The following is an 18,997-nucleotide window of genomic DNA, read 5'->3' as shown; positions in this document are numbered from 1 at the left end:
GTTGTGGCATATGTTGAGGAATTGAAGCTGCGCTCCTCTGAAACTGTGAAGGTTAGTCCCACCGGCTTTGCATACAAATCTAAGGCAGATGCCCAAAATCCACATCGTTTATTTATTATTCATACGGCACTTAAAGTCAATCATCTGTCACTAATAAACATTAACACCATTAAAAATTAATGATCATCCTACAGCATGCTGAGACAGATTCTTCTTTCTGTTTGATGAGTATTGGAGCAAAGTGTATCGCTTTCATTTACTGACTCTTAAAAGTGTTTATGCTTTGTATAATGCTGCTGCTTCAGCTCCTCCTCCAAACACCAGTGACCCCATTCTCTTGGGATGCCAAGAAATGATCGGTCTCGTGAGAGGAGCCTGAAAGGATGGGTTTAGGTATAAATATGGATCTGCAGAGGAGAAAAATAAGTCATGGATTCGAGGTTATCACACAGCAAAAAGCCTTTATGATTACAAGGCTTTTTGTCTCCCTTCCCATTCCCTGCTAAATAGTCCGATGATGGGGGACGTGTGTCCCTGTGCTCTCTGCTGTATCAGGTACATAACTTAAGTGGACAATGAGGTTAGAAGTAACAGCTCTGACGAGACTATCTGAGAGCCTCACAAGCTAGAACAAGAAAAGGCTTCCTGAAGAGCAACTCAAAAAGGCAACTTCACCAAAGGTCCACACAGTGTCGCAGGGCACTTTCTTCTCTTAGTGGGTGGGAGGCAAAGCCCACTGCTAGAGATGAAGAAACAGCTTGCACCTTAACCCACAACGGGACATTCCCTCTAAAAGCAGAAATGATCCTAGAGCCTTCATCTCTTGTGTTCACATTTTCAAACATAGATCTTGGGGAATACGTTTTCCCCTCGCCTTGATCACATTTCTGTCTTGCAGAGGCAGAGCTCCTAACTCAACGCTGTTTCCTAACACGCACACAGTGTGTTTTGCCCTGCTCCTCATTTTAGCAATTACTTAATTGTGGGACTGCTGTAAGTATATCATAAATAATTGCTTGATACACAGGTGATTCTGCTAAAATCCAGGCAAATTAATTAAATCTGTATTAAAGACCAGTAGAAAAGAAGAGCCAGTATGTCTGTATGCATCAAATCAAACCAACCTCAAATTTCTTTGAGTCACATCAAATCTCTAAAAACAAGCTAAATTTAAGGCCTCAGTACTAATGATGTAATGGGAAAACATGACAAGATGGGAGACATCGACCTTCCTCTTCCAATTTACACTCTAATATTTTAGTGCCAAACTGTTTTACACAGAAAAACAGTGACTGTTAAGAAATAGATCTGTAAGTAGAAATTAGCAACTGCAATCACCCTGATTTCTTTCCTTCCTCATGTTTCACATGAAATAACTAACGGGGATTTGCAAAGAGCAGCTTTGTCAGAGCTAGAAACAGAAAAACCGACTGGAAAAGCATGATGCCCCAGCACCACACTCCCTCCACTGAGGACTGCAAAGAGTTCGTATTATATATGTACTCACTGCCTTTGTATCAGCTGGCAAGGCGTGGAACTAGATCATCTTTGAGGTCCCTTCCAACTTTAGGGCACCAAATCCTGGTCCCGCAGTCGCACACACCAAGAAGTCCCACTGAACCTGGAATTACACAGATTTGAGCAGAATTAAGGTACACAACCTTCTAACTGCCAGGCTCAAGACTGATGTGAACAGTAAGTTTAAGTCATACCACCCTGCCCTGCTGCCCGTTCTTCACTGCCAACAGCCTGCTTCCTGATTTGTCTCATTTTTATCTTAAAATTCATGCACTGTCAAGCCAAGTTCCTTTCATAAGGAAAGCAGGAATTACAGGCAAGCAAAAATACATTAAAGCATCATTATTCAAACCTAAAAATGCAATGAAAATGTTAACCGGTTTTTCCCTAAGGTGAAGGTGTTTATGGCTAAGTTTTTGGAGCACAATTACATTCAAACAGACAAATGCCAGCTTAAAATAGAGCATTTCTTTTTCTGACTCTACCTGGGAAAAATGGAAAAGCACCTTCAAAGTACATTATCTCATACCAAATGTTTACCCTAAAAACCTTAAAAACGTTAGGGTTTGGGGATAATTCTAGGAAAAACAGGCAGTTAAAACACAGTGCCTTATTTTCCCTTCTTACACTGAATACCTTGCACTGGCTTTCTTCAGTGGGTAAGTTCGGAATCCCACAAGGCCTGGGAACTGCAGGGCCAGTGAAGCTGAACCGTGTTTGAGATGGGGCAATGATAAGCGTGACACAGGCTACCATCAGCAGCAGTGCAAGCGGATCTGGAGGCCCATACAGGTTATATATAGCCAGAGACCTCCTGTGGGCTTCTGGCATGAATGACACTGTGAAAAACCTAGGTCACATCAGCAGGAGGTGATGTGGTCCATACTGGGCCACAAGAAACAGCAACTCTGCAGCCCTAGCATTTATAAACGCAACTGAGGGCTGTTATCTGTCTCTTTCATATGACTGCTGGACCACAGACTTCAGGCCATCTGCCTGCAGTCTATTATCACAGTCTGCAGGGGAATAAAAGCCAGAAAACAAGCAAAAAGCAAACAACAAAAATGTGGTCAACCATTGCACGGGAGATGAAGCTTCTTGGGTGGTGGGCTTGCTGTTGCTGAGCAGAGAGTGGCAATGTGCGGTTTGTCAGTGCTGCCTGGCATCTGTAGACCAGGGATGCAGCAAGGGACTATCCCTCTCACAGAATGCTGCTGAATCCCTTCTGGGCTCATGCTGTTACCATGAAGCTGGGGAAAGGTTAGGTCTTGGGGTTTTACCCTCTCTTTACCCCTGCTTCCATTACATGGTCATCATTTTGGAGCTGAGCCTCTCTACACGCAGCCCACCCATTGACTTAGGACAGCTCGGATCCAGACTGAGCAGGCTCTGCTACTGGGATGTCACCTTTGGTGAGCCGTGCTTCACTCCACTAACCAAGGGTCAGGTAGGGAATGGGCTGGAGTCCTGTGTACTGAATGGCCCAAGGAGAGTAGGAGGCAACCACCTCCCAGTGCTGGGTAGGGTGAGGGTGAGAAGTGATGCTGCTGCTTCCACTGTGGGACAGTCCCAGTTTAACCAGTGCTGTGGTCCCTAAGAGTCCTGCTTTCCCCAGGTTCCTGTATCATGCTCCAGGTGGGATTCTCCAAGGATCCCCCCAGATGGGATGGAGGAGCTGCACAGCGCGGGACAGCATTGCTGGGCTGAGCCAGCACAATTCAACACTTGAAGAGCAATAAAAACCCTGCACATACAAACACCCTGCATAAGGCTTCAGCTTCGTCTGACTAATTAGTGGCTTCTTACAACAGGGAAACAGTACAGAAAGTAAAAACCCCACTGCCTTAAAACAACAGCTACTCTCAACTCATTTCTAATTTATGCATTCTTGTCATATGAAAGCCACTTGCTTAAGCTGCTTTCCTATCTATTTGCAGTCTATTCAGACACACAATGCTCCATGGGGGTCTGTCTCCATGATTCATTGGCTCAGATTTCCTATGGAGTTTACATGATGTCTACTAAGCCCCATACAGTTTTGTATCCATTATAAGCAGGGACAAGCAAGCAGGGCTCAGGAGGCTGAGCATCCATCTAAGAATAGCTTCCTGTCTCCCAGCTCTCTTCACAACAAATGAACAATGCTTACATTTCACAGGCTAGCACTGCACAGTGAAGGGAAATTATAGGAACTTGTCTGAGTTAAATAAGGGAAGAAGCATTTAGAGTGAAGCTCCTTAAATGAGCAGGTCAATAACTAGTTTACTGAGACCAAGGCACATAGCTAATGAGAGAATAAAGAATTATTCTTGTCAAGAGAGAAAAAGATGCTGCCCTGGTTTTGTGCTAAATAATTACATTCATTATGTTTAGGACAGCCCTGCAAGTGGTCTTTTGCACTAGTAAATTCATTAGCAAAGCTAATAGGCAAACTACTATTGGGGCAAATTTAAACGATTGCAGTAGGATGGATGGTAAAGATGGGGAAAGGCAGTATGAGAGCTAAGAGCCAAAGTTAGCTGCAAGTATAATTGAATTTATCTTCTCATCAACTTTAAGGCCTCCTCCTGGGCTTGAAACAAGGAGAGGAAAAGCCATTGAAACGAAAGGATATTCACTTGATTGGATTTGTTGCTGTTTTCAAGCTTACCAAGCTATCTAAACTGACCTCTTGACACATGACAACAATTATAAATCCAACGAAAATTAACGCATTAACTAAATTGGCTCAATGTTTCCAAATGACAAAGGATCTCCAATGTGTCAGGAAGCCATCTCCCCAGCAGAAACACTGAACAAGTGAATCTGTGGCTTTGAATTTACCCACAAGTTCATGGTACTCAGCTGGGCAGCATGAAGCATCTCCAGGCAACAGTCTAGGCAAGAGTGACTGCAGCACTGCCCTGGGCAGCCTGTTCCAATGTCTGAGCACCCTCTGGGGAAGGAATTGTTCCTCAGCTCCATCTAAACCTGCCTTGGTGCAGCTTGAGGCCATTTCCCCTTATCCCATCCTTCATTCCTTGGTAGCAGAGACTGACCCCACCTCACTACAACCTCAATGTCCCTCTTGTAGTGAGGGGCCCAGAGCTGAACACAGGATTCAAAGTGCAGCCTCACCCGTGTCCAGTGCAAGGGGATGACCATGTACAGCCATGCGGCCTCTCTGGTACCCCGATTCAGGCTGGCTATGTATTCATGCAGAAACCACTGGTGTTAGGTATGGTTAACTAAGGGTTTCCTCACAGATACGTTTTTAAACAAGGAGGTTAGAGTCTGATAAACTCACTGAATGAGCTGTGGGCACAAGTACTTCTTTAATCATGCCCTGCCTAAACCGTAACCACAGGCGCTTCATAGATACAAATGGAGCACATCAAGGTGAGGTAGAAAATGATGGAAATTAATTTAGCGAGCCTGTGGAGCACAGTATTAACACGTGTAGGACAGAGCAGACCACTGATGGTGCTTAGAGCAGTGTTGGCACCGAGCACCATTTCCAGGCAGGACTACATGGCCTCTGCCCCATAGGGTTGCCTTCGCCTTATGTTACAGGGGAATGGAGATGACTCACATTGTTGGGCTCACTACAGGACACAGCTTTGGCTGAAAGAGTGAAAGGGATTTCTTTCTTTCAGTGTTAAAATAGTCTTTAAAAGTAAGATTCCAAAATGTTGTGGTTTTCTCTTCTAAAAGTAACTTTACCCCTATGAAACGAAAATGTGTTTTGATTGACAAATATACTTACTAAAAAAAAAAAGAATGGGGAAAAAATCATCCAATATTTAAGCTCTTTGCTTTGGATGTAGAATAAAAATACCTTTTTTACCTTTTTCTTTTGTTAACCTGGCAAAAAACTTCTTAAACTCTCTGACTGAACTGCATTGGGTTCGGTTTTGCCGCTGGACCAGACAGCTATTACATATCAAACTGTGCTGAGCTGTTCTAAATGGACACTCAGCGTATTAGCTAAAGGCATCCAAAAAGTAGCTTTTCAGTAATAGAATTTGGGAAAGACAGCAATGAAGTAGCTGCAATGAAGCCTGTATTTGAAAGAAAAAGGAAAAGGGGAAAAAAATAATAAAAAAATAAGAAAAAATATCTCCTTTGCCAAGTGGAAATGGGAATAAATGTTCTTGGCTACTGCTGCAGCCTGAAAAGCCAGAAGGAGCCTGAGGCTCCCCAGCAAACCTAGTCTAGAAACTTCCTCAGCTGATCTCTTATTTGTGCTGGCTAGTTGCCTTATCCAGCCAAGTTAGAAATTCAGGATCTAAGTCTCTGTGGGAAATGGGAAAGACAGATCTATTGTATGCCTGCAGGAAGACATCCAGGGAATTAAGTGTCTTTACCTAAATGAAAGACTGGGGAAATGCTTGCCACCCTTGTCATTTCAGCAAGAGCTGATCCCTTCCTTCTGGCCATCATGGTCCACCCCCTCTGACAGCAGGTCTGGGCTGTGACATGAAAGGCTGGAGATCCCGAAGAGCCACAACACCTCTGTCCATTGCCAAAAGAACATCAGTGACCGTCAGCCTTCTCCCCCAGCCCCCTTCTTTCATGCATCTACAGCCTTCCAAAACCAGACTGAAAAGGGGAGAAAAAACAATCCTGAGGTCTCCAGATAATGATAAAGATTCCTTCTGAATGGATTTCTGAATAATCATGTCCACAGGGAAGATGAAAACTGCTACATCCCATCCCTGGCAGTGTTCAAGGCCAGGCTGGATGGGGCTTGGAGCAACCTGCTCTAGTGGAAGGCATCCATGCCCGAGGCAGGGGTTTGAACTGGATGAGCTTTAAGCTCCTTTCCAACCCAAACCATTCTAGGATAAACCTGGAAGAGAATTGTTAAGAGTATGAGAAGGGTGTCAAGAGGTGTTTTACTGAGGACAGGCCTTAAGCATGGGCTTGGGAGAAGTTGTCACCTTGTTCTCTCAAAGGTCAAGACCAGGCCAGGTCTTCCTCCCTAGCTGTTTGCAGTTATTAAGTAGTACAAAGACATGATGCAATCTTTCTCTTTTTAAAGTCTAAGAAGTTTAATTATATGGCTGTTCTAGAGTTGTGATGGTCAGAAATGTGACTAGAAATGTCATCATGTTCTGCACTTATCTGCTTCCTCAAGTGCCTGCTCTGCTGTCAATGCATGTCTGCATTAGTCATGAAGGTTAATGGAAACCAGGTATGCTAGTCAAAGAAGACTAGCCTCTATAGCTGCCCCTGTTTTGCCAGCCAAGCTTTATCCTCATTCCAGAACTATGCACACTTGCTGAAGGTTAGGGATGAAGCACAGTGAGGTCATGAACATGTTCCACAAGTAGACAGAGCAGCAGGCACTTAGGAAAAATAAATATAGAGAGATATACACCAAATGGAACAATTTAATATGGAAGTAACTGATGGCAAATAAACACAAAATGCCAAGGCAACCTCTCTGTCACTAGCTGTATTCTGATCCTTCCATTTCTTTGAGAATCAAAGCTAGTGAACTCGAATTGATTCAATCTTACCAAATAAATCAATTTAGAATGTGAAATACACCCTTAAGAAGGGAAAACACAGCGTTCCTTGACAAAAGGAGCACTGTATCCTAGGCTGCATCAAAAGAGGCGTAACTAGCAGGTAAGGGAGGTGATTCTCCCCCTGTACTCCACTCTCATGAGACCCCACCTGGAGTTCATCTCTGCAGCCCCCAACATAAGAAGGATGTGGATCTGTAGGAGTGAGTCCAGAGGAGGTGACAGAGATGCTGTGCAGGCTGGAGCAGCTCTGCTCTGGATCCAGACTGAGAGAGCTGGGCTGGTTCAGCCTGGAGAAGAGAAAGCTCCTTAAGGGAAGACCTTAGAGCAGCTCCAGTGACTAAAGGGGCTGCAGGAAACCTGGAGAGGGGCTTTGGACAAGGGCCTGTAGGGACAGGACAAGGGGAATGGCTTTAACCTGAAAGTAGGTTTAGATTAGATATTGGGCAGAAGTTCTGGCACAGGGTGCCCAGAGAAGCTGTGGCTGCCCCATCCCTGGCAGTGTTCAAGGCCAGGTTGGACACTGGGGCTTGGAGCAACCTGCTCTAGTGGAAGGTGTCCCTGCCCATGGCAGGAGTTGGATTTGGGTGAGCTTTAAGGTCCCTTCCAACCTGAACCAGTCTGTGATTCTACTGAAAACCTTTCCTACAGAGAGTGTACTGGGAAGGTCTAAATACATGCAGCTATAGCTAAGATCTTCCAGCCACATAGCTGGAAGCACTCTACACTGCCATCCTTTGACAAAGTCATTTGTGTGACAAAACCTCCTCAATACAGCAGAGCCTAAATGATAAAACATCTCCTTGTCTCATTTCTTCAGCTAATTCCCAAGTTCAGATTCATTTCTCCAAACATGCCATTCTTTCACACATGCTCTGACCAACTACCTCTTCCTTTTTAAATGACATGATCACTGTTACCTGCTGCAGCTCGTGGTGCTTGAACCTGGTCTCTTCTAGCAGCCAAGACTTCATTTCCTGACTTCCCGTAATGAAAAGCATTGATTGCTGATGGACTCCCATTGACAGGCGAACACAGACTCAGTGCTGCATCAGTAGCAGATTTTTTATCAATAGATTTAGCCATAGAAATCTGTGTGCAGCCCTGAGAGGCACTGGCTCCAACCAAAATCACGTTGGAACTGAAGAAACTCCCGAAAAGACGCATTTAACCTGTAAGTGTGATTTCTGGACAGGGGAACAGCAGTGGAGCAGGGTCCCAGGGAGGCTGCTTCATCTCCAACCTGGAGGTTCACAAGAGAGTTCTGAAGGGAACAGCAACAGACCTCTCATCTTTGTTCCAAACCGCTCAGGTTAGGATTCTGCATTCACTGCTGTTTATACCCTCTAACTTCTTGATAACTATGGCTGAGTGAACTTGTCCAAAACCGCTCCTTGCTTTATGAGCATGGATTTAGCTTTTATGTTCACTGACTGCTAATGAGGCATCTTCCTGCCATAATCCTGCATAAAATTAGGTACCTACTGCAAAATTCTCCTCCCCACTGCTTGCCATTGATTGCACAGGGAATTAGGATCTGGCAACCATCAATAACAGCTCACTGCTCTCTTGATCTTATAAAGTGAACTTAGTTATAGCAAGTGGTTAGAGCACAAGAAAGAAACTCTTATGAGTCAAAACATACCAGTAAGGATCCTTGTGATCTGCACAGAGCTGGACTTCAGCAGACCTGAGCAAAGTGCCAGCTAGCATCAGTGCCCAGACACATCACGACACTGCCCCCACTCACTGTCCTCTGCCCACTATTGCCAGCTTATGAATGCACCTTGTGAAAATACAACAAGTGTTATTATAGCATCCATGGTGCAACACCTCCAGTTTAAGCTTTGCCATGTAGCCAATGAGCAGCTCCCCAGACATATCTCAGTTGACTCAGTCTGCTTCGGAAAGAGGACTACAGCACTCACACGTTTTCGTATCTGCTGAGCCAGGCTATGGGCTTGGAGGAGGTACAGGACTCAAGGAAGGAGCTTTAGCTCCTTCTTACTCTGCTGTGCAGGTTGAAAAGACCAAACTCCAGTTCAGCTTCCCACTATTGCATGTCTACGGGAAGAGCAAAACACAGCAAATGAGATTTGACGTAACAGTCCTAAATTGGCGATGGAAAAGCCAGCTACCACATCTGGGGCAGAATTTAGTCATTTTGTTTGATGTGACAAATTATACAATTGTATGTGATCTATATTCTTGGCCTTTAAAACAAAGGAAAATCTACGGCTTTTAAGATTCCACTTTATCCTTAAACAATGGATACTGACTGTCCGCAGCAGACAAAGCTTTACTGGGGGGAGGACATTGGAAATTTGAGGAAGAACATCTCCATCTAATTGCCTACCTGTAACTGAGAAATAAGCCTTCTTCCCAAGGGAAGAAAGGCTGAGGTTAATTAGGTGATCACTGAACAATGCACACAAAGTTCCTATTGTGAAATGTGACTTCATAAAGAATTACAGACACATTCCCACCTTGCCAGTGTGCTAGAAAATGAAGGAGAACACAGCACAAATGGCCAAATGGATGATGACTTCATAGAACTTGCTCGCAAAGAAAGCAGCCTGTTGTTTACTGCAGTTATCGACAATCTGTGAAAGTAGACCAGAAATCAGTCTAATTACCACAGTGCCAGTTGTGCTTGTTAACACCAGCTTTGTGACCAAATGTTATTCCACAGTTGTCACATCACAAGAAGGTTTCATTACTAACATAATAGTGAACAAGATCACATGCCTGGCTATTGATTGATCTGCCACACAAAGGAAGGACGTTGTTGTCTCTATTATAACCAGTTACATCTTTGTCTGCCTGGATAATATGCACAGGAATGTATCATGAGCAGTTGCTGCAGTGTTTCCTAATTCCTGCCTGTTAGCCCATTAACAGCCCATTAGGATGTGCAGACTTTACCACCAGAGAAGAAATGACCTTGCCATAATTCCGTCTCGTACAAGCTTCAAAAAGAACGTTTTCATCAGCCTTCCTGCGATGGAACTTACGAGGACTGAGACTTATTCAACATTTGCTTTATAAATACATCATTTCTGCCAAATCAAAAGAGAGTTTAATTCGTTCCAGACACAATTAGGTAACACTGCGGGAACAGTGGAAATATTCATCATTACTGCAGGCGAATGGCCCTGAAAGAACTATATCTTATACCAGAGGAATATTCTGCTAACAAGCACCTCAGACAAAATGAACTAAAATTGACCCTCAGACCGTCAAGATACTGCTTTCCATTCACGGGCCAGTCATAAACACCAACAACAGCTTTCAGGCCTGTTGTTAATACTAAAAGTGAACAGTCCTGTTTATTTTCCTAGGAACTCAATAAATATTTTAGTATAAAAGTGGATTTGTTTATCATTGTGAGTCTACAGAAAAACAAGCACGCCTCATCATCTTATCTGATGATGAATGATTTATCAGGCAGAACGTGAATCTGCTTCTAACTGAGTCTATTTTCCTGTTTATGCTTGTTGAACAGATACAATTTAATGAAGAATATAAAGTACTTAAAAATCTGTCTACCATTAATAGTTTAATTAAACTGACATGTACTTCAAAAACAGAGAGACAGAAAACATTCATTTTGGTTAGAAAGGGCATGGCATTATTAAAGTGCAATTAAAACCAACATTCACTTACAATTAATAGCTGAGACAATTTAATTATTAACATCTGATTGTCAGTTCTGGCTAACTTTGCCACCTCAAGGTAGGTATGTTCTTAGGTCCTCTTGTAAAGTATATTACACAGCTGCTGTCCCACTACAAAGACTCGTGCACAAGATGCTTCTGAGCAATATCACACTGTAAATCCCCTCACAAACACCTCACTGTGCTATTATCCCTTCCCATGTCCTTGAGGTTCCAGTTCCCAACGGATCCCTTCCCTCAGCTCTCCTCTGGGGCAGGTAACAGCATCTGTTGAGGCTGGTTCAAAGTCTAGGGACTGACTGGTGAACTGGCTCCTGGCTTTTGGATCACTTTTCCCAGGTAAAAGCACTAATTTGGATCCCTTGGACATACTCCAACACCAGGTTTCTTCCTAAACTTCATGTCTCTTCCAGCTACCTCTGTCCATCAGACTTGATGGAAATTGGTCAGCTGGCTCAGCAGTGATTTGAGGGAAGGCACTGGAAAAGAGGTGCAAAGAAGAGCAGCTCAGCCACACAGGGGGCTCATTTTGTTTGGGAACAGGGGGAAAAAAACCCCATCTCCTGCCAAATCTGAAGTTAAAATCTGAAGCTGCAAAGTGAGAGTTAGCCAAAGAACTGTTGTGGACTGCTTCCCAGAAGTATAAATCTTTCTCGAACAACGTAACAATGGAAACATCCCTGAAATTCAGCCTATGTTTCTGAAGAGCATAGCAACAAACACATTCAGCAATCTCTTCAGAATTCTGGGGTCAGAAGAAAATCCAGACTTAAAACACATGAAGAGGCAAAAGAAAAAGCAACCAGAAATGCTGCTCAAAAGGATATTTCAATAGATAGAGAGAGAGGAGAAATCAGAACCCTACTGCAAAGCCATCTACCTGGGACAGGAGTAACTGTGTCCGGATTAAACCATTATCCAATACAGAGGCCACCAAGCATCTGGCTTATCTGGGATCCATGTGGGAGGAAGTCTGCTTTCCATGGTTTCCTTTTGAACAACTATTTCACTGAACAAGCCTCAAGAAACATTGCTTTGATCGCAATTAAAGCAAACCAGATACTGCAGGTTGTTCCATGTGGGCAGAATGTCATGGCAAGTTCCACGGTTCTCAGAAGGACTTCACAGATCTCAGAAGTTCACTCTTTCAAGGGAATTGCAGCATTAATATCCTAGTAACCAAGCACACATATTCCTGAACATGGCCTGAAGCAGAAGTTGTTTCAGGGCTATTTAACTATTTCCTATGAATTTGGTTTACTCCTTTCCTGATTACTTGACGTGAGTGGAGTGATTGCAACTGCTCCTGTATATCAACAGATACAATCCTCTGTTCCACCCCAGGGGGAACAGAGGGAAAGACAACTGATAAAATCAGGGGGAGAAGCATCCAACTGCACAGTTAAAATGTTCACAGAAGCTTTCTTTCATGCCTGTATCATAGCTCTTGTCACCTAAAGGGTGCTGACTGGAGTAAAGGTTGGACATGATGAACTTAAAGGTCTCTTCCAACTTGGTTTGATTCTATGATCCTATGACTGACTGCTGAAGCTCACACATCCTTCTGCCCATACTGCTGGTGGCTGAGCGAAGCTGGAGCCTCTGGGATTAGACAGAGCAGTGCACTGAGCTTTTCAAGGACAGCTTTCACATCTGGGACTTAGACCTGGTCTCCTATCGTCCTGCAATTTGACGGGACAAGGGGTGATGGGTTCACACTGAAACAGGGGAAGTTCAGGTTAGATCTAAGGCAGAAGCTCTTCCCTGTGAGGGTGCTGAGGCTCTGGCACAGGGTGCCCAGAGAAGCTGTGGGTGCCCCATCCCCAGCAGTGCTCAAGGCCAGGTTGGACACAGGGGCTTGGAGCAACCTGCTCTAGTGTGAGGTGTCCCTGCCCGTGGCAGGGGTTGGAACTGGATGATCTCAATGTCCTTTTCAACACAAACCATTCTGTGCTCCTATGATTCTGTAACTTGGACAAACAGACAGTGAAGGACAGCACCTCGGCTTCCACTGGTAGATGAATTTACCAGAAAGCTGCTTAGGGAAAAAAAACTGTTTTATCCATGTTTTTATAGAGAGAATTTTAATGACACAATACTTTTTACACTGTGCCTGTAAATTATGTATAAAACTCAGTATAAAACAATGTATTCCTCCCCTGAAATTTCTCCATGGAAAAGGAATTTATCTTTAATTTTAATCTCTGTTAAATTTCACACTTAAATATCCCTGTGAAGAAATTGAAAGGAAGAGAGAAATGGTAAAGGGTGGGAATTCATAGGATTCATTATAAAACCCCCAACAAAACCAAGCAGAACAAAACCAGTGTCTTTACCTCGTTTCCTCTAACGAGTGTTTTAATAATAGACTTATTTCCAATGCAGTCATTAAGCCTGCCACCTTCACATAACAGCACCTGCACTGACACAGCTAAGGCTTTGAAGGTAAGTCATGCCCAAAAGAGTAAATGTATACATAAAGGGTCAGAACTAAAGCATTTCAGCCCACCAGAAGAAATGGTTATGGGAATGGAGGTTCACTTGAAGACCTTGTGAGGAATTCAGCAACTGAAGCATTGAGGAGTATTCACTGAGGAGGTACCAGATACCCTCACCATAAAGTTAAGAGCTGATTTTGCATCAAGCCAAGCAGGGAATGGTGGCTCTTCAGGGTTTTAAGGCTTTGAATGGTTTAGGCTCTGCAATCTCTAACCAAATTAAAACCTTGGTCACGTTCCTTTCAAGATCTGTAACTACGAGATGTGGTTGAATTCTGTTATAGACCACCAGAGTAGGCAGAATAGAGGATAAAATCTGGAAAAACATTTGAAAGTAAACCAAGAGATATGGACAGCCTATATATCATTGAATAGAAGCTAGAAGTAAAATCACTTGTGCCTGAACCAAGCTTCTTTGCTTGCATGAGAATCTCTATCAAATTGCTAGCCACACCAGTAATCAGATGGTTATATATACTGACCTTTCTTTTCTTCATCTTCTCTATTCACTATTATGTGACCAATGCAGCCTGGAAAGTCTTATGAAACACTGTATTAACTGACCACAGGTTTTGCTTTTAACTTCTCTTGCAAGTCTTACAAATCATCAGAAATACATTTTTAAACTGCCATTGATGAAATTCTAGTTTGAATTCTATTTCTTTTGGTTTTAAACGGTGCAAAATCACAGTCAAATAGTATGACCTTCTAATGATGCCTTTTTCCCCCTCATAAGACTTGGGCAAAGCATGTCTAAAGTATTCTCTGCCACAAAACCTTTACGAAGAAACCTCCTAAAGTCTGTGGGTGTCTAGGTGGCTTTGCAAGTGAAACCAAGGCACCGGATGTAGATCTTGCTGTTGTTATTGTGTTTAAATTAGGCTTACGATGCCATGCCACTGAAATAAAAACCAGAAGCAGAGCAGGGTATTGTTTGGTTTCTGAATATTAAATGCAATCAGAAGGTAATGGTACTTATGACATTTTGTCATATACAAACAGATTTATGGAACTGATGAAACCCATTTTCTCATCGAGCTTCAAAAGTCTGGATAGTTTCATCTGTGACTGATAAAGAAGTTAACTCAGGCAGCTTCTTTGGTGCAGTGCTATGCATATACAGGCTTTCTGTTTAAAGGACCACTATTGCTTAGACTGCATCTGTTTTAAAACCCAAAGAACTTTATCATATATGTCACTTAAGATAATGAGACAAAACATAGTGTAAGTATTAAACCAGGTTGATAGTATTCACAGCTGATAAAAACGCCAAGTCAGCAAGTTTCATTGTTGTTGCTAATCCATTTTGCTTTCAGGTTTGCTTCCTTGAGAAGCAAGTTGCAACATCTGCAGGCAAACATCATTTACTGTCACAAATTTGTTTCTACAGAGTTCATTCTGATCATTTTACAAAGATGCTTCTGTTCATTGCAAGTTCCTGGAGAGCTTTTTTCAGGTCAGAGATATCTCTCTGTTGTTTTTCAGCATCTCTGATTATTTTCAGCAACCTGCACTCTCAGTAAGGAAAAGGCAGTTTATTGACCCAGAATGTTTCTCAAAAATTAGTGTTTTACCAATAGTAGTAAAATTAGCATTAGTATTTATGTGGTTTTTATGCTAAAATAAGCCAAAATGTACTGCAAAGTTTAGGGGCCCTTGTGTCTTTTCAAGATGCAGGATGCCTCTTCCCTGCTCCAGTGTCACAAGGATGCTAAATACGGAGAGAGAAATCCCTTCTTTCAGAAATGAATCCCAACAAAAAAAAACAGCATCCTTAAAATACTGGAACACATCAAAACTCTAGGAAGAGGCTTCTGAATCTATCGGCTGTGGTTTTTATATTTATGTTCTGTTTGCCACTATTTTGGGTACTATTCCGAAGCTGTGTTTTGAGCCCTTAAGGACCTCCTATCCCCTCAGCTCAGGTTTGACTCAATCTGGGAAATGCCAGGACAGCAAATGGGATGAAGCGTCACAAAAGCATCTTTTCCTGTAAGATTTTCAACTAATCTTTGTTGAGAAAAGCAAGGGGGCAATCAAATAAAGATAAACATAGGAATCTGAGAGAGTAAAACCTGGAAGGGCGAATGGCGAAAGCAGAACGGGAGCGAGGGAATACATGCGTGTGGAAGGACTCAGGAGCCAAATAGGGAAACTGAGAGAAACACTTGGAAAAAGAGCTGAGGAGCAGAAGGCTGACAAGAGGAGGCAAAACCGGGAGGGGGAAGGTGAAGGGAAGTAACACACAAACACAGAGAGGAGGCTAAACTATAGCACTGAGAGGAGGCAGAGGAAGGACAGAGGGCACAGAGACGGGAACTAGCAGTGTGAAACCAAAATAGCAGGGGCAGAGAGGTGGTGGAGAAAGTTGTTTGAATGCAGGGATCAAAACTGAAGGCCCAACTTATAAAGCATCACAAAGTTTATAGGGAGTTTGTTCTGGGGAAAGTCTGACACACTTCTTTACCTTCTCAACCTGCGTTCAGGTTAACAGAGTCTCTCTTTATAGCAACCCCAGCCTACTGCAACAGGACATGACACAGTTACTGCCTTCTCTCCACAAGCAATGCAGGCTCCTCCTTTCAGAACACGAGGAAGAAACAGGCAAAACATAATTTACAGTCGTGGTTTATCTGTATCCACAGCCCATCTGCTAAGTCAAACCGCAGCAGAACGCGTATGTGTGCGTTCCGAGAGATAGCTGTCATTAGACCAATGAAGTTAAGCTACGTATAAAAGCCAGGATCAGATCAGTAATAAAGTTTACACTTCATTAAGGATGTCAAAATCCTTGCTACATCTTAGCTTATTGAATTTCACAAGCAAAAGCATCCAGCGAGCAGTCAGGAACCGGTTACTTGGAAGCACCCAGGACTGAAACCTGAAAATGGATATTCCCTTAATAAATTTACAGAATTAGGAAAACTGGACATATTAACATACATCTCTGTATTCAGGGCTGTACAATGACTGGATTCTTGTCTCATCAAATTTACATTGTGGAATCTGAATATAGTATGATTAGGCATTATTTTAACAACTACATCACAATACAATTTCAAATAAAATGGCCCTTCATATTGCACTAAGATCAGTGTTTTAAATAACAAAGGGGATTTTTTTCTTGGTTAAATAAAGGAAAGGATTAGCATTTAGTTTCAATCAGTATAAGCAATGCTGTACCAGTTGGTGTCTCAAAGATTCAGGATTTTATTAATATTCCAGAGATGCATTTGTGTTGCCTCTGGGTACACTGAAAAGCCACTTAAACTGCACTTAAAGCAGCACTACAGGATCAAATTGATGTGCATCAACCATTTACAATAAAACTTGATTATTATAAAGGCATACATATTTGCATAATTACATGTTTGATTTTTTGATCATGCAGCATACACTACAAAACGTTGCTTCATGGAGAAAGGCATCGTCAAAAAGCACCATCTGCTGTAGTGTTTCATGCACTGCAATGCCTGAAACATTCTGAAGGTAGATGTGTGTGGATCAAAGGGGAAAGCAAAGGAGGTTTTGCTAGAACAAGAGGCTCAGGCCTGGAGGAGGGGAGGTGGTACGATGTGGACTTTTCGCTAGGCTGCCATCTCTTTCTCTCTGGCTGTTTTTAAATAGGATTATGAGGGGGAAAGGTAAAAGAGAACAGAGTAGCATATCCTGTGGTCCACAGAACACAGGATTCAGCGCTTGAGAGCATTTGGCATAAACACAGTTTTGATATTTTCACTCAAAACAGAACCAGTACCCAATATATGCAATGAAGGAATCGTTTCGGGGAAGAAGGCAAACAGAACGGATAGATTCTGATTACTTTGACAAGAATGAGTAGTTTTAGGGGAATGTCTATGAAGCAACACAACAGCTTAAAAAGACACAGAACTTGAAAGGAAAAACATCTCCATATTTGATCAATTCAAAAGGCAAAGCCATCTGTTCTTCAGTACTATCTGACCATCAATCCTAACGAGAGCCCAATGTGTGCAGACAGCCCAATGTTGAGACTGCAGAAGTAAAAAGCACTTGGAGCACAAGAGAAAGCAAGCAAGCACTTCTAGACTCAGCACACTCAGCCCTGAGTTTTTGTATCCTAAAAACATGCATCATTTTGATAAGCACTGCGTGTCCATCATTTTAATACCCGAGGCTGTTTTTCAAAGTGGATTTGGAGAAAGACATTAATCAAATGCAATTGTAACTGCTTTTAACATTCCGCCATCACAAGGATTTGCATGCCTGCATCCAGAAACACACACACATACACAAAAGGGTCATCTCTGGCTTCTTCTTAGTCTGCTGCTACCTCTGAGCTACACTGTGAACACTTCTGGACTTTGTTCTGAGTGGTAAAGTGCAGCACAGAGCCAAGACAGGGAAGATCTGGCAGGGATGTCAATAGGCATGTACCAGCCTGTTGCTTCCCAGTAGGAGCTCATTCCTTCACAAATTGGCCTTTGGTAAGCAGTTGTGATTCATTGCTCAGGGACTGGATTACAAGCTGGAAACCAGCTGCCAGAACTTGGGCAACTCATTTCACTTCCCCATGCTTTCCATTTTCCTTCCTCCTGTTTTTCACACCATTATATTCACACAAAACACTTCAGGGCAAGGACTTTTTCCTAGTACAACTTTCCAACACGCTAGGCATTAAACAAGCTTTTATCTCCATGGACATCTCAAGGTACGCCAGGATACAAACAACAGCAGGATTATTTGCTGTCTGTGGGGCAAATACCAAGTCAATTAAAACCACCTTTAACAACATAATCTGACTATAAACCCCAGCAGTCAAGAAACATATTCCACAGTCCAGTGGCACAAAAGAGCTTCGGGAACAGGCAAGCTTTTGGCCAGACACCTGAAGGAAGAACATGATGGTGTATGTATGAATGTAAGTATCTCAAACCTTCTGTGCCCAAACCATAACAGCTTGTATGTAGATTCACTGAAAACCAAGTGATGGCCATGGAGCTTCACGCCCAAAAGATGCATTGGTGTCCTGTCAGCTTATACTACATCTGGACCATAATGAATTTATATTCCCACCAAGAAAATAGCCACTGCTGTATAGTTATAAGACAGATTTTTTTTTCACATTATGAGGCAGGATGTGCTGGAGTCCTCTATTATGCACAAGATTTTTAAACATGTAGGTTCCTTACCCTGTCTTATCAAGTCCAATTATAGCTTGGCATCAGAGATGCTGAACACCCACACTGTCATTGAGTTAGATTAGTGCTGTGAAATCCAGTGCTTCTGAAAAATCAAACCTTTCGTGTGTTCACAAACCCTCAGAGATACTTATCTGTTGGTATTTCCCCATAGCTATCATTTTCTGAGTTGAATTGTGTTTCAGTATGACAGCGCCATTCCCTCTGCCTGCACTTGAAACAGAACGTGCATGGTTTCTTGCTCTTCAGGTACCCATAATGAAAAGACAATTACCTATTTATAGCATAATATTGAAAATAGCCCCAAACTATAACTAAGCCTTAAATACGTCTTTTCTTTCCCATTTGCGAAAGTGCATTTCTTTTCCCACTTAAGACCCTAAGTGCATTTGGTCATAGCGCTCAAACAGGAAACAAAACCAGCCAGGCAGAGGCAAACCTTCACAAACAATGAGTTTCCCTTTTGTGCCTTAATATTCAGTTCTTGGTGAGCTCCCCTAACAAAGTCTGTGCTAATCGTTGCTGGAATCAGCACAACAGCCACTGCTAAACACAGTCTTTTCCCCCACCCTCTCTGCACTAGGCAGACAGTGTTTTTCATTACATATATC

At 42.7% G+C, this 18,997-nt stretch overlaps 1 long non-coding RNA gene across 1 annotated transcript in view; it reads right to left on the bottom strand.

Moving 5' to 3' along the window:
* LOC134157299 (uncharacterized) overlaps positions 1–18,997 on the bottom strand; it is a 44,612-nt gene that overhangs the window by 17,265 nt on the left and 8,350 nt on the right. Inside the window, exon 2 of the long non-coding RNA XR_009962271.1 lies at positions 1,508–1,621. This is a non-coding gene — a long non-coding RNA (uncharacterized LOC134157299). The remainder of the gene's footprint in view (positions 1–1,507; positions 1,622–18,997) is intronic.

The sequence above is a fragment of the Pezoporus occidentalis genome, unplaced genomic scaffold (assembly GCF_034315485.1).
Source record: "Pezoporus occidentalis ecotype Australia unplaced genomic scaffold, CSIRO_AGI_Poc_V1 ctg94, whole genome shotgun sequence".
NCBI lineage: Eukaryota > Metazoa > Chordata > Aves > Psittaciformes > Psittacidae > Pezoporus > Pezoporus occidentalis.
This window is presented reverse-complemented; position numbering and strand designations above follow the sequence as displayed.